The sequence below is a fragment of the Pipistrellus hanaki genome (assembly GCF_964339955.1).
Source record: "Pipistrellus hanaki genome assembly, chromosome: 1".
NCBI lineage: Eukaryota > Metazoa > Chordata > Mammalia > Chiroptera > Vespertilionidae > Pipistrellus > Pipistrellus hanaki.
The window spans coordinates 188,448,143-188,463,613 of NC_140503.1; the positions used below are offsets into that span (position 1 = coordinate 188,448,143).

Here is a 15,471-nt window from a genome sequence, read left to right on the forward strand (position 1 = left end):
TGCCAGATGTCTTCAGTCATCAATCACCTCTTGTTTCTCCCATTTCCCCCTTCCCTTGATTTAAAAGAAACCTAAATTCTGTACTTCCTGAAGTTTGTTTTTTAGATTACTAGCTTGCCATCTTTTTGGCTTGCTGACTTTCCAAATAAAGTCACTTCTCTCCTCGCAAAAAATAAATTACAACTACAAAAATATGGGGTATCCCTAGCCATTATGGATGCAGGGGTCTTCAAACTACGGCCCGCGGGCCACATGCGGCCCGCAGAGGAGTCTGATCCCGCCCGCCAGGTTTTTTGGCCAGTGAGCGCAGCCGAGGTGTTACAGTAGGAATTAGTAGTTCATATAGTCCGGCCCTCCAGCTCTCTGAGGGACCGTGATCTGGCCCCCATTTTAAAAAGTTTGAGGACCCCTGGTAGTGAATAGAGCATCAGCTTGCAGACTGAAAGGTCCCAGGTTTGATTCAGGTCAAGGGCACATGCCCAGGTTACTGGCTCAGTACCCAGTAGGGGTCACACATGAGGCTGCCAGTCAATGATTCTCTCTATTGATGTTTTGATGGATCTCTCTCTTCCTCTCTGAAGTCAATTTATATATATAAATATAGAGTAAAATAGTCTTTTAAATAAATTAAACCTCACACATTACTGGTGGGAATAAAAAGCGATACTTTGGAAGTTTGGCAGTTTCTTAAAATTTATATATACACCTACCACATGACTCAACCATTCCATTCCTAGATATTTACCCAAGAAACATAAGATTCATACAAAGGCTTATGCACAAAAGTTCTTGACAGCTCTATTTTTAATAGCCCAAACTAGAAACCCAAAGCTTCATGGATAAACAAAGGGCAGTAATACAATAGAATGCTACACAGCATAACCAATGGACGAAAAACTCTGGGGAGGGAGGGCATGTATGAGAGTGGGGGGGGGGAGCAATGATAAGATATGTACACGTATAATATCTTAATTTAAAAAATGAAAAAAATAAACTTTTGCAGTTTAAGTTAACTTTACTTCACTAAGATTATTTTTAAAATTCTAGATCTTTGCCCTAGTTGTTTTGGCTCAGTGGTTAGTGTTTTCCCATGGATTGAAGGGTTGTGGGTTCAATTCCAACAAAGGCAAGTACCTCGGTTGCAGGCTCCATCTCCAGCCTTGGGCCTGTGGGAGGCAACCAATTGATGTGTCTCTCTCACATACATGTTTCTCTATGTCTCTCCTCTTCCCTTCCACTTTATCTAAAAATCAATGGGAGATCCCCAACCTGTTTAGCTCAGTGGATAGAGCATCGGCCTACAGACTAAAAGGTCCCAGGTTTGATTCAGGTCAAGGGAATATAGCTCGGTTGTGGGCACATCTTCAGTGGGAGGTGTGCAGGAGGCACCTTATCAATGTTTCTCTCTCTCATTGATGTTTCTAACACTATATCCCTCTACCTTCCTCTCTGTAAAGAATCAATAAAAATGTATTTTAAGAGAATCCAAGATGGCTGCACAGGTAAACACCTAGCCACAGCCACACACAACAATTTCAATAAAATACAACTAAAATATAAAATGGACATTACGCAGAACTACAGGAGAGTCGACTGACTGGAAATTCTATGACAAGAAGCAAGGAGAAAACCAGAAGGAAGAGCGGAGGAGCTGTAAAAGCCTAAGGTACGAAGACACGCGCGAAGAGAGGACGGAGCCAGAGAGGAGGGAGACCGAGTGCCTGGCTGGTGTTCCCTAGCGGGAAGGAGATAAAAGCTCCGACTGTGCTGGGCCCCAGTTCCGACTGCTCTGAACCCCAGTTCTAGGCCAGACCCGGGGGACCCAGGCTCATCCATACGGAGCTGGGCTGTAGGGCGGAACCCCGGGAGAGCGGCGAAAGGAGGTCCCAGAGGTGTGCACATTTCGCACAGAGAAGGGACGGTTGGCTGTGCCGCGGGATTGCCCTGGTGGGAAGGAGACAGGGGCTCCAGACTGCTCTGAACGTCACCTCCAACTCCACTTCCAACTGAACTGAACCCCAGTTTCGGGCTCATTGGGGGAGAGCTTAGACTGTTTGGTAGCAGGCGAAAATCGAGGGCACCTTTCTCTCAGAGGTGCTTGCAATGAGTACTGAAGGACCCTGGGGATTACTGAGACTCAGGAACCGCATAGGGCAGGGCTGATGGAAGCCAAGGCTGTAGGCTCCACCCTGAAACCCCGCCCCATCAGGGAAGCTGCGAAAATGCTGAGACAACAAAATAGATCACAAACGAAAGAAATGGAGGACAAAAAGCAACTGGATATAGAGTTCAAATCTACGCTTATAAGGTTTTTCAAGAATTTCCTAGAAAAGATGGATAAGACCTATGAGGATATGAAAAGGGATCAACTAGAATTAATAAGGAATCAACAAGAAATGATAAGGGATCAACAAGAAATAAAGAATACATTGTCTGAAATAAAAAATATTATACAGAGTCCTAAAAACAAAATGGAAGATCGCAAGAATCAAGTCAAAGATTTGGAACATAAAGAGCCAGAGGACACTCCTCCGCAGAAGCAAGAAGGCAAGAGAATCCAGAAAATTGAAGATAATGTAAGAAACCTCTAGGACAACTTCAAGCGAACCAACATCAGAATTATGGGGGTACCAGAAGATGAGAGAGAGCAAGATATTGAAAACATACTGAAAGAAATAGTGACAGAAAACTTCCCCTACCTGGTGAAAGAATTAGACTTACAAGTCCAGGAAGTGCACAGAACTCCAAACAAAAGGAATCCAAAGAGGACCACACCGAGACACATCATAATTAAAATTCCAAGAGCAAAAGACAAAGAGAGAATATTAAAAGCAGCAAGAGCAAAGCAGGTAGTTACCATAAAGGAGCACCTATATGATTGTCAGCTGATTTCTCAACAGAAACCATGCAGGCCAGACGGGAATGGCAAGAAATATTCAAGGTGATGAATAGTAAGAACCTACAGCCAAAGATAATCTACCCAGCAAAACTATCACTCAGAATCGAAGGTCAGATAAAGAGCTTCACTAATAAAAAAAAAGCTAAAGGAGTTCATCAACATCAAACCAGAATTATATGAATTGCTGAAGGGGGTTCTTTCGGAAGAGAAAGTAAATAAGATAAGAATTATGAACAACAGCTGAAGCCGGTTTGGCTCAGTGGTAGAGCGTTGGTCTGCGGACTGAAAGGTTCCAGGTTCGATTCCGGTCAAGGGCATGTACGTTGGTTGTGGGCACATCCCCAATAGGGGGTGTGCAAGAGGCAGCTGGCCGATGTTTCTCTCTCATCGACGTTTCTAGCTATCTCTCTCTTCCTCTCTGTTAAAAGTTAATAAAATATATTAAAAAAAAGAATTATGAACAACAAATATGTAACTATCAACAAGTGAATCTAAAATCCAAGTAAATTAAAAAAAAATCTGATGAACAATATTAACTGTTGAATATAATAGAATCAGAGGTATGGAAGGGGAGTGAACTGACGATTCTTGGGGAAAAGGGGAGAGGGGGATGTGGGAAGAGACTGAACATAAACTGTGCACCTATGGATGAGGACAATGGGGGGTGGGGAAAGGGCAGTGGGTGGAGTGGGAACCTGGTGGAGGAGAGCAATGGAGGGGGGGAAAGGAACATTTGTAATAATATGAACAATAAAAATTTATTAAAAAAAAAATAATAATAATTGTGAGGAGTACCGAAACCGGTTTGGCTCAGTGGATATAGAGTGTTGGCCTGCCGACTGAAGTGTCCCAGGTTCGATTCTGTTCAAGGGCATGTACCTTGGTTGCGGGAATATCCCTGGTGGAGGGTGTGCAAGAGGCAACTGATCGATGTCTCTCTCTTATCGATGTTTCTAACTCTCTATCCCTCTCCCTTTCTCTCTGTAAAAAATCAATAAAATATATATATATTTTTAAATGTATTTTAAAAAATAATAAAAATCAATGGGAGAAAAAATTCTTGATATTTTGCATAGATGTAGAGACTCAGTGAAAAAATAGTAGTTTTAGTGAGCCTCACTTTATACAACAGATTTATGAAAACTTGTATTAAGCTTGTATGCAGATGTTACACCTGGAAATATGCCCTAACTGGAAATATTATAACCCGCCATCTTTCTTTTATTCCCCTATATTATTTCATACTAGTGGCCCAGTGCACTAAATTCATGCATATTAAAGGGAATTAATTAGAGGGAATATTTTAATATTGTTATTTGTCAGGGACACAGGCAGGCAGTGTCATGTCCCTGGCCAGGGATGCTGGCAGGCAGCTTCGGCAGGCAGCATGACGTCAGCGCTGTGTCCACTTCCATCAGGGGACACTCCACATCAGCACAGGGTGGGGACATCACAGGCCTGCTCGCGACCACTGGCTGGGCAGCGTCTGGCCTGGGTGGCGCTGTGGGCCTTCGCACACCCCTGCTGGTGTCCACTTCCACTAGGGGCTGCTTCAGGCCAGGAGGCACAGCGTGGCTGTTCTTGACCCCCGGCCAGGCGGCCTCTGGGATGGACAGCGCTGCAGACCTGCGTGCGCCTTCACCGGTGGCTGCTTCTGCTGGGGACTGCTCCTGGACCGCTCCTGACCAGTCGTGACTATTAAGTACCTGGCGGGTCATGACTGTTGTGGCGTCTGGGCTAATTGGCATATCCGTCTATTATTATATAGGATGTTTTCTATTGATTTCAGAGAGAGGAAGGGAAAGGGAGTTAGAAACATCAATGAATGAGAGACTCCCGCCACCTTTCTAAATATAAATGACACTTCAACCAATTGAACCACACCGGCGGGCAACACTTAGTTTTTAGTATATGAAACTTCCTTCAAACAGGCAGCTTTGAATGACACAATGAATGCCTAAGAAATATCTGCCTCATATGACAAAAAGGAACTTGTTGACAGTGTTGTCATGGTAGATGATTAACAAATTTCTAGGGGTGAGAGCAAGAGGAGTAGCACTTAATTTGTAACATTTGCCAATTTCCATGGTGTAAAATATTCCTACCATGACAATTTCAAGCTACCAAGTTGGGAACTTAAAGTTGGGAACAGATGGGCACAATGGACTCTTTAAAGAAGGTGTATGAGTTAGCTCCAGCACACTATTATTGATAATGTAAGTTTAAAAGGTGCATGGAAAGAATAGAGACTATACAATCAGAAATAGTGTTATAATATGTATTTTCTGAAACACTGTTGAGAATTTCTAAAACTTCTGATTCAGCCGAAACCGGTTTGGCTCAGTGGATAGAGTGTCAGCCTGCAGACTGAAGGGTCCCAGGTTTGGTTCTGGTCAGGAGCATGTGCCTTAGTTGTGGGCACACCCCCACAACTAATCAGGAGGCAGCTGATCAATGTTTCTAGCTCTCTATCCTTCTCCCTTCCTCTCTGTAGAAAATCAATAAAATATATTTTAAAGGAAAAAAAATGAAATAAATAAAATAAAACTTCTGATTCAGTTATTGAACTTTAGATATAATGTAATATATTGAACACTTGCATATTAGAATGATTAACAATGAACATTTCAGAGAGGAAGGGAGAGGGAGAGAGAGAGATAGAAACATCAATGATGAAAGAATTATTGATTGGCTACTTCCTGAATGCCCCATGCTGGGGATTGAGTCCACAACCTGGGCGTGTACCCTTGAATCGAACCTAGAACCCTTCAGTCCCCAGGCCAACACTCTATCCACTGAGCCAAACTGGCTAGGGCAACAATGAATTCTTTATAGAGAAGTGAAAAACAAGGTTAATTAAATTTTAAAATATCATAAATATGTTTTTGAGAAAATATATTATGGATCAATTTTTACTAATATAAAAAGAAAAGTATAATCCTATATAATAAAAGCCTAATATGCTAAGTGTCCAACTGTTCATTTGACTGTTAAACCAGTTGTTTTGACACACACTGACCACCAGGGGGAAGACGCTCTGACTGGTAAGTTAGCTTGCTGCTGGGGTCCGGCCAATCGGAACTAGGCAAAGTGGGCCAGACACACCCTGGAGCCCTCCCGCAGTCCCTCCCCAAACACAATCATGCATCAGTGGGGTCTCTGGGCCTGGCTTGTGCCCTCTTGCAATCTGGGACCCCTCAGGGAATGCTGGAGAGCTGGTTTTGGCCTGATCCCCACAGACCAGGCTGAGGGACCCCACCGGTGCACGAATCCATGCACCAGGCCTCTAGTTTGTGTATAAAATTAGTCAAGGGCTTTAAGAATGCTAAGTCCCTCCAACTCCCAGAAAGTGAATCTTCATTCAATCCTAGCAGTTCCTTTCCTCTTACGTGTGAATGGTTTAGCAATGGGCATGTGAGACAATTCTAGCCAAAAAGACATGAGGGAAAGTCTTCTGGAGATATATGGGAAAGGTTTATCTTGGTCTCAAAAAGTGATGTCCAAAAGGAAAGAGTCTCCATCACTTCTCTTTGAATGTTGCGTGAGGGTGAGATTCATAGAATAATAGCTATCAGTCATGAGAGAACAAATCTGAGGGCAGAAACTAACATGCTAAGGAGGCCAGAGACTTGTCATTGTGAGCCATTGAATTACCCACCCTTAGAGCAGTTCTGCCTTTAGTTAATTAAGTAATGTCTGAGATGATAGTGATGTGAAAAAGAATAAAACAAGGTACATGGTGAAAGACTGAATGAGGAAGGTGCTATTTTATATGGATGGCTAGAAAAGTTCTCTCTGATAAGATGATGTTTGATACTCAAAGGAAGTAAGGGGGAAGACTGTGTATGATATCTGGAAGAGGTGCAAAGGCCCTGAGGTAGAAGGGTGCCTAGTCTATATATATAAAAGGCTAAGTGTTTGTCCATCTGACCAGGAGCTATGATGTACACTGGCCACCAGGGGGCAGATGCTCAACACAGGAGCTGCCAGGATGTGCACTGGCCATTTATATATTATAAAAGGCTAATATGCAAAGTGTCCCTTTGGGAGTTTGATTGGGAGATCGGGAGTTCAATTGCTCACTATGACATGTGCTGACCACCAGGGGGCAGCACAGAATAAAGGGAGGCCCTAGTAGGCAACCAGGCCTAGGAACCCTACCCATGCATGAATTTCATGCACTGGGCCTCTAGTTTAAAAATAAATGGCACTGTGGACCTGGTATTAACAAACCAACACTCAGCTTCCCCAAAATGGGACATAGGCCCCTCCACAACCCTGGAGTGACACCCCAATAAATCGCAGCCAATGCTACCAAGACCCCATTGCACAAAATGAAGCCCACAGCCCAGCCTAGCCCAGAAATGGTGGCTGTGGGTGCCGGGAAAAGATGTCATGTAGCAATACCCAGCTTCCTCTCCCTAGCAACTAACCTCCTTGGAATTTCTTCAGCCCAGGAACCCAACTTGCTTTATAGCCAGGTGCAAACATTTTACAGTTTAACCAAAATATTTCTTCTAATTAATTTCCTTTCAATGTGCACGAATCTGTGCACCTGGACACTAGTAAATAATAATAAATTGATAGATAAAAACTATCAATACATGGTCAATCTATTGATAATGGTCCATCTTCTTTCATCCAAACCACTGTCCATTTTCCTCTCCCTGATTATTTTGAAGCAAATTCCCAACATAGCATCATATTTCATTTGTAACATTTTATTGTTTCTCTAAAAGAACTCTTATAGCCAAAACCTGTTTGGCTCAATGGATAGAGCGTTGGCTTGGGGACTGAAGGGTCTCAGGTTCGATTCCGGTCAAGGGCATGAACCTTGGTTGCTGGCATATCCCCAGTAGAGGGTGTTCAAGAAGCAGCTGATCGATGACTCTTTCTCATCGATGTTTCTAACTATCTCTCTCCCTTCCTTTCTGTACAAAATCAATAAAATATATATATATTTTTAAAAAGAACTTTTTAAAACATAGCCACAATAATGTTACCATATAGAAAAACAATTAACAGAAATTCTTTAATATCATCAAATATCCAGTTAGTGTTAACCTTCTTGATTGTCTTATACTTTTCTTAATATATATATATATATATATATATATATATATATATATATATATTTAATTGATTTCAGAGAGAGAGAGAAACATCAGTGATGAGAGAGAATCATTGATTGGCTGCCTCCTGCACACCCCCTTCTGGGGATTAAGCCTGCAACCCAGACATTGTGCCCTTGACCAAAATCAAACCCAGGATCCTTCAGTCCACAGGCTGCTTTATATACTGAATCAAACCAGCTAGGGCTTGTCTTATAATTTTTGGCAGTTTTTCAAATAGAGACCCAAATAAAATCTATAAATTATGATTGGTTTATTGATTTATTTTACAAAAGCTTTTTGTGCCCAAAGGTATTTAAAAATTTTTTAGTATTAAAAAATTCAAATTAATATACAAAAGTAGAGCAAATAGTACAACAGAACTTAGCTTCAACAATATAACATACAATCACATCCACTACCTCTCTACTAGATGTGAGGCAAATCCTAAGACTCATCATTTCAGCTTTAAATACATCACTATGTACCTCTAAAGATAAGATTTTTTTAAATTTAACAACTGGAGTTTCTTTTGACTGCTTGAACGGGAGATAATATATAGTTGGTGTGGGTATGCATTGCATGTGCATTTGTGTGTGTGTGTGTGTGTGGGGGGGTGATGGAGCAGTTATCTAGGGCCCTGCTATACCATGTAGTACCACTTGATTTTTGGGAAACTTCTTACCATTCCAACAGTAAAAATACAGACTGCCCCACTACACAACTGACACCTCCCTCTCTCAGTTTTACCTACCCTCTCATGTCTCTCTTTCTATCCCCTAGCAGTACCAGGTGAATGGCTTGGCAATTTTTAGACTGGAGGCAATTACCAATTATTAGAGGCATCTAATAATTCAGTGATTCAAGTACCCCTACTTTGAGTGATTCTTTTTTTTTTTTTTTTTAATATGGAATGCTTTACAAATTTTCATATCATCCTTTCGCAGGGGCCATGCTAATCTTCTCTGTATCATTCCAATTTTAGTATTTGTGCTGCCAAAGCAAGCACTTGAGTGATTCTTTTGGTGATTCCCTCCTGCATCTTGGGGAAAAGGAAAGTTCTCTACCCTCTCTCACAACAGGAGAGGGAACACCCTCTTTATTTAGAACACTCCAATCTCCCCAAAGGGTAACTTCACCTTAACACTGCCTTCTCCCATAAAGAAAGCTTTCACTTGTTCCTGTCTTCCCCTGATATTGGGAGGGGATAATGATGGTGGCAGTGTTGACTATCTTAACTGGTACCTTTCACTAGGCCCAGTGAGGAAGGGGTAGACTCCAAAAGCCCATGCTTCTTCAAAGATACAACAGGTTAGGGGAAGGTAGTTGTTAGCACCATGTATTCTTAGTTATGGGCTCAAAAACAGGATTTTATTTCCCTTAAAATGAAACAATCTCTGACATAAATAATGAGCTGGATTCCTTTCAAACTCCATTTCATTTAATTAGAAGAGGTGACCCTTTCTCTCATGGAACTGCAAGCAGATGTTGAGTCAGTAGGCATCCCATCTAATAAAGAGGGAATATGCTAATTGACCCTCATGCCATCGCAAAAATGGTGGTGCCCACAGCCAATAGGAGGGAACATGCTAATTGACTACCAACCCTCAAAGATGGTGGTGCCCAGTCCCCTCAGCCCCACCTGGGTGGCAGGTGCATGGCAAGGCCAGGCCCACCTGCCTCCAGAGTCCCACAGTCCCTTTAGCCCCCAGGGCTGGCCCGAGGCACAGGGCAAGTCTCAGATGGTGGCTGCCCAGTCACCCAGGGCTGTCTGAGGCTTAGGTAACCAGGGCTGGCCGAGGCTTGCGCTGCTGGCAGTGGTAGCAGCAGAGGTGTGATGGGGCTTCGCCTTCCCTTGAGCACTGGGTCACCCCCCACCACTGAGGGCTCCTGAACTGTGAGAGGGGGCAGGCTTGGCTGAGGGACCCCTACTCCAGTGCATGAATTTTCATGGACCAGGCCTCTAGTTCTATATAATGCTTTGATTGGGATTGTAGGATCAACCCAATCAAGGTAGTTCACCCAAAGGCTGGTCAATTCATGCTTGGCTGGCTGTTGAGGAGGCTTTTGTTTCTCTCAACAAGGGCCTCTTCACAGGGCTGTTTGAGTGGAGTGGCATGGAGACTCTCTTCCCCCAGAGCAAGCAATCAGTGTCTTTATGACCTAGTTTCAGAAGTCACACACCTTCAGCTGTCTTCTACAGGTCAGAGTGCCCCTGACTCAAAGGGCTGGAGGAGACTACAGAGGCACCTTAGAAGCTGAGCCACCAGGGATCCTAACATCTTGATTTTTCCAGTCATTTATAAAGCAAGTACTGATAATTTTGCAATAACCCGTACAAGTCTAGTTTTGTACCATACTGCTTTCTTAAAACACAACCGTGTTGTCAAACACATATGTGCACATGATGTACTCAGGCAAACAAGACTTTCTGTTCCACAGATTAAAGGCTCTCTGCTGCAGGGTCAGCCCATGAACTTCATCGGGGCACGAGATTCCACTTCAAACTCTCTGAATTTGAGTCAAGTTCAAGAATTGCAGATTAAGGGCCAAGAAGCTTGACTTATACTTTGAATCTGTTATTTAACTAGGAAACACTTTTGAGTTTTACCAGAAACCTTTAATTTTCTAGTAACATTTACCTGTGTTCAAGCACTTTAATTAAAAAAAACTCCAGCAGATTATACTAATTTTCTCAAGTTGACTCAGGTAGTTGAGATGATTAACCACAGGGCTGAGGTAGAAGTCTGGACAGGCCCAAAAGCCACCAAATCAGAGTGAGAAAGACAGCTCACTTTCACTTCTCCTGCAGGGCAGGCAAAGAGGCACCATTGTGAAATCTTTCTTGGAACTCCACTTTCACCACTGGTTCTATTTTAAGTTTGTCAACACATGGATCTTAAAAAAGCAATAGAGTAGCCCTAATTATTGCCAAATTGGGGAGATTTCTTGGGCCCCAAACGTTTAGCAGTGAGACTCAGGCCAGAGTGGGAAGTACCAACTTGATCTAAAAAAGACGACTTTTTTACTCCACAACTAGTATCCTTATTCCAGCACCTAAGGTCAAAGAAACACAGGCTTAGGCTGGCTGCCTGACAATCTTAGATGGTTTCATTTTAAGTGAAATCGACCTCACAGCTTTCCTCTTCCAGTCCCTGCTCTCTACCAGTCGTCTTTTGTGACATCTTTCTTTCCATACTCCTTTTGAGCTTAATTGTAGCCATCTTCCTGGGTGAAAACACGTGAGGGTAAAGGGGATCAGTAACTGCCACATTCAACGTCCTTTTGTATCCAAGACAAAATCCCCTATATCCCATTTTCACCTGGCCCTGAGTTTTCGTCAGAAACAATCTCTGAGTGTAGTGGTACCCTGTGCCTCAGCGGACGTGTACCCGCGCTATTCTAAATCTAAAGACTCCAGTCGGGGACAGCCATCCGGTTAGGCAAACAGGGACGCCCAGGAGAGGAAATTAGTCCATCCCGGGCAAACCAGAGGCGATGTGTGGGGGCAGTCCCACATCCGCGAGGCCTCGCCCCACTCCACCGGAACTGCCACTGCCACGATCAGTCCCACGAATATCGCGACGCCCGCGCCCGCCCCGCCTCCCCCGGCGCACTGCGCAGGCGCGGAGTTGGCGCACGCTCCGCAAGGCCGGGGTCTCGAGCAGCTGCAATCTGTTGCGCCGCCTCCGCCCCGCGGGAGCGGGCAGATCCGGGTCTCGTGGCTGATAGTGACGTGGTCAGTCACACCAAAACAGAGGAGGGGAGGAAGCCCGAGGCCAGGAGCCGCCGCCGCCGCCGCCGCAGCGTTCCGGAAGCCCCAGGCGGTGTTTCTGCCGAACCGAGCTCCCGGGCCCCCAGCCTCCCCGCCCCGTCGGTTGTTTTCTGGGCGGGTGAGTGTCTCTCCTGCGGCGGCCCCCCTTCTCCTCACCCCGGTTTTTCCTGGGGGTGGGGGGTCCTCCGGCTCTCGCGGACTCGGCGGTGGCTACGACCGAGCGGGACTGCTTGCTCCGGGTCGGTGGTTCCCGCCCGGCCGGGCTGGCGAGTCTCCCCGGGTCCCCCCCTCTCCGCGATGAGCGAAGGCAGCCTGCAATTTGGCTTTTTTCTGCAAGGAAACCATAGTCGGGGCTTGGCAGGAAAGTGGTCGATAGCCCCGGGTGGTGGTATTTTTTTTTTTAGGGCGAGACTGTTACCTCGGGGGGAGGCGTTTAATGGAGTAAAAGAAGAGAGGGAGGAAGTCGTTACGTAGCTGGCAGGAGAAACCCACAAATCCTGGAATTCACACTATTACATTTACCTCTGGTTTTCAGCCCTGGCCAGGTTTAAGGAAGGCACTGAGAGGCGTCCTTTGTTGTGATGGATGAGACAGGAAAGCTGCCATCTAGAAAGCGGGAGCTTTTTATATCCTGTATTGTGTTGCGAATTTAAATGATTCTCCCCCCCCCCTTTTTTCCCCCTTGTTTGTTCAATAAGTGGAACCAGAGCTGACAGTAAAGAGGTAGCACACACAGATTGTGTGCGATGAACTGATTACAGAGTAGTACCCTAAGTCGTTGCAATCCAAAGTTTTCCAAAGTGTCTGTTTGTATGCGACGTGAAGATTTTAGCCCAGAGGATGTTGGTTATCCGGAGAGAGTCAATAGGACGGTTTGGGTTGTCCTAGTTTGCAAAACCGAAGCTGTGTGACCTTAATACCTTGGGTTTGCATCAAGAGAGTAGGAGAGAGACCGTACAGTTTTGGGGTGTTTTTGTCAGAAGTCGTTGGCGGCTCTGCCCGCAGGAGCTTGGCGGGCAGTGACTGTCTCAGCTGTTTCAGTCTCAGTGACTGTCTGAGCTGGGTTAGTCTTGAGAACCATCAGGAAGCGTTCCCGCTGCCCATTTCTGTGGAGGAGGCTGAAAGCCTGTGTTCCGCTTCGGGGGTGACTGGCCACGAAGATTCCTCCAGCGTAGCCTGCTGCCAGCCGGGCCACCATCCGTGGCCACCCTCCCCCCAAGACTCCAAGGAGGCCTGAAGACCAGACCAAACTTCCTTTTTGTCAACTTGGTTTTTAAAAAGAACACCCTCCCCCCAAACTCATTGATTGAGGTGTTTCTTTGGTAAACAATAAGAAAGAAAAACAGAAGTATGTGCTAATTGATTGTCCCTTATCAAATCCGGGAAGCGTTCTTAATGAATTTAGACTACTACCTTGCAAGGGAGCTACTTGTGTGGACCTCTTCTTAACAAATTTCTTCCACCTGCAGGGCAGTTGAGATTTTTTTTTCGTTCTTTAAAAAAAAAAAATTGATTGTAGAGAGAGAGGAAAGGAGAGGGAGCAGGTGAAGGAGAGAGAGGAAAGGAGAGGGAGCAGGTGAAGGAGAGAGAGGAAAGGAGAGGGAGCAGGTGAAGGAGAAACATCGAGATCCAGGATGGGGTCCAAACCCACAACCTGGGCATGTGCCCTGACCTGGAATTGAACCCATGACCTTTTGGTGCTCTGGAGCAGAGTGGGCAGCGGGTGGTCCATGAGGTCCGAAAGGTTGGCTAAAGTTTGGCGACTGCTGCTCTGGATAATGCTCAACTATCTGAGCCACACTGGCCAGGGCTGAAATCTTTTTCTTAACACCACCGGTGGAGTCCTGTTGAATTAGTTGTTTTCTTGCCGTTATTTTTTTTTAACCTTTTATGCTAATGCAAAACTGAATATTTTTGCTTACACAAAATAATTTGTGATAATTGGGGGAAAGTATTGATTGAAGCATATAAACAAAGAAAAAGAAAAAATAATCAATATTCCTGCCACCACCAATGTTAGCTGTGGTTTATATCCTTTCAGACTTCTTTTCGGCATTTATACATATATCTAAAAATTTTATTTGTTGATTTCAGAGATAGAGAGGAAGAGAGAAAGAGTGAGAGGAACTTCGATTTGTTGTTCCACTTATCTGTGCATTCCTTGGTTGCTTCTTCTATGAGCCCTGATTGGGAATTGAACTTAACATCCTTGACATATCAGGGCGACGCTCTCCAATTGAGCTTCCCAGCCAGGGTGGAATTTATATATTCTATACAAAAATGGTTTACAAGAAAAGCAGTCACCTGCTTTTTCGTATGTGGACTTTTGGACCTTAACTTTTTTTTTTTTTTTTTTTAAATATATTTTTATTGATTTTTTACAGAGAGGAAAGGAGAGAGATAGAGAGCTAGAAACGTCCATGAGAGAGAAACATCGACCAGCTGCCTCCTGCACACCCCCCACCAGGGATGTGCCCACAACCAAGGTACATGCCCTTGACCGGAATCGAACCTGGGACCTTTCAGTCCGCAGGCCGACGCTCTACCACTGAGCCAAACCGGTTTCAGCTGGACCTTAACTTTTAAGCACTATTCACTGTATGTTTGCCAGACCATAACAATAAAAATGATGGTTTTAAAAGACTTCCTCCCAGATATTTATGGTGATACAAGATTTAAGAAATTAGTATGCGTTGTGTAGCAAAGGAAGGCCTTTCTAGTTTAACTGTTGGAAGATGAAGTACAGAATAACTTGAGTTGACAATATGGAAGTTTCCAAAGTGTTTGCTATTTTAGTGATTTGATTCAGGTAGAGGTTTAGTTCTATTTCATAGTCACAGTATGCTCCCAATGCTGACCAGCTGTCCAGGCCTTCGGCAGTAAGATCCTGAAAGATTTACTTTATGAATCATGCTAAATGTGCTTTATTGACATTGAGTCTTGATGTGTGCTTTATGGGTGGTGCCAAAAGAGAAGGAAATGTCCACATCACCTCAGCTTCAAAGGATAAGTACTTATTGTGAAGTACCCTAAATATTCTGCTAACCCTTTTGGTTTCCATTAGTCATAAATTTATCTAAAACCTTTAAACCTCTATTTTCATTCTGTATCTCTTGGGTAAAGTCAGTCCCAGATGCTAACTACTCATTACCTGATTCATTCTTTTTCTTTGATTTGCCTTAAGTTACAGTGTTTAATATATATTCTAGATTTATCCACTTCTTCCCTCCTTTACTGCCACCACCTTTGCCAACTGTCACCATCTCTGACCTGGCCTTCTGCAGTAACCTTCTGGTTTCCTTCCTTCCACTTAGGCTTTTTATGGTTCGTTCCTCTTACTAAAGTCTAGGCCAGTGTTTCCCAAACTTTTGACATAAGTGTACCCCTTCTATAATTTTTGTAACCCCTCGTACTCTTGAGAACGTAGAATTAGGCGCAGCTAAGCACGGTGCAATGCGTACCCCCACCAAACTCTTCCCGTACCCCTGGGGGTACGCGTACCACACTTTGGGAAACACTGGTCTAGGAGATCCTAAAATGTAGATTAGATTTTGTTGCCCCTTTGTTGAAAGCCTCCCATCACATTCAGAATAAAATCCAGCCCTGACTGGTTTGGCTCAGTGGATAGAGCATCGGCCAGCAGACTCAGGGTCCCAGGTTCGATTCCGGTCAATGGCATGTATTAA

At 44.2% G+C, this 15,471-nt stretch overlaps 1 protein-coding gene across 2 annotated transcripts in view; it reads left to right on the forward strand.

Annotated features, from left to right (window-relative positions):
* The window catches only part of SMIM14 (small integral membrane protein 14), an 87,354-nt gene that overhangs the window by 18,882 nt on the left and 53,001 nt on the right, over positions 1 to 15,471 (forward strand). Inside the window, exon 1 of one of the 2 annotated variants that reach the window (XM_084901404.1) lies at positions 11,623 to 11,903. The exons of the other annotated variant lie outside the window; for it this stretch is intronic. The gene's annotated coding sequence lies outside the window, so the exon portion shown is untranslated. Of the gene's footprint in view, positions 1 to 11,622; positions 11,904 to 15,471 lie in introns of those variants that run through there. 2 annotated transcript variants of the gene reach the window in all.